Here is a 779-nt window from a genome sequence, read left to right as displayed (position 1 = left end):
AGTTCTTAACTGAATTCTTGCAGATTTGTGATACTGTTAAGACCAATGGGGTTGATCCCGAGGTCTACAGGCTTACACTTTTCCCTTTTGCTGTAAGAGACAGAGCTAGAGTATGGTTGGACTCTCAACCTAAAGATAGCCTGAACTCTTGGGATAAGCTGGTCACGGCCTTCTTGGCCAAGTTCTTTTCTCTTCAAAAGCTGAGTAAGATTAGAGTGGATGTTCAAACCTTCAGACAGAAAGAAGGTGAATTCCTCTATGAAGCTTGGGAGAGATACAAGCAACTGACCAAAAAGTGTCCTTCTGACATGCTTTCAGAATGGACCATCCTGGATATATTCTATGATGGTCTATATGAATTGTCTAAGATGTCATTGGACCACTCTGCAGGTGGATCCATTCACCTAAAGAAAATGCATGCAGAAGCTCAAGAACTCATTGACATGGTTGCAAATAACCAGTTCATGTACACTTCTGAAAGGAATCCTGTGAACAATGGGACGCCTCAGAGGAAGGGAGTTCTTGAAATTGATGCTCTGAATGTCATACTGGCTCAAAACAAAATGTTGACTCAGCAAGTCAACATGATTTCTCAGAGTCTGAATGGATGGCAAAATGCATCCAACAGTACTAAAGAGGCATCTTCTGAAGAATAAGCTTATGATCCTGAGAATCCTGCAATGGCAGAGGTGAATTACATGGGTGAACCCTATGGAAACACCTATAATTCCTCATGAAAAAATCATCCAAATTTCTCATGGAAGGATCAACAAAAGCCC

The 779-nt window shown here is 41.3% G+C and overlaps 1 non-coding gene across 1 annotated transcript; it reads right to left on the bottom strand.

Annotated features, from left to right (window-relative positions):
- Positions 1 to 206: 206 nt before the first annotated feature.
- Positions 207 to 313, bottom strand: LOC127747262 (small nucleolar RNA R71). Its single transcript, XR_008009064.1, has one exon. It is a non-coding gene; the product is annotated as a small nucleolar RNA R71 (small nucleolar RNA).
- Positions 314 to 779: the final 466 nt, after the last annotated feature.

Source organism: Arachis duranensis, chromosome 4 (genome assembly GCF_000817695.3).
Source record: "Arachis duranensis cultivar V14167 chromosome 4, aradu.V14167.gnm2.J7QH, whole genome shotgun sequence".
In the NCBI taxonomy this organism is placed as follows: domain Eukaryota; kingdom Viridiplantae; phylum Streptophyta; class Magnoliopsida; order Fabales; family Fabaceae; genus Arachis; species Arachis duranensis.
This window is presented reverse-complemented; position numbering and strand designations above follow the sequence as displayed.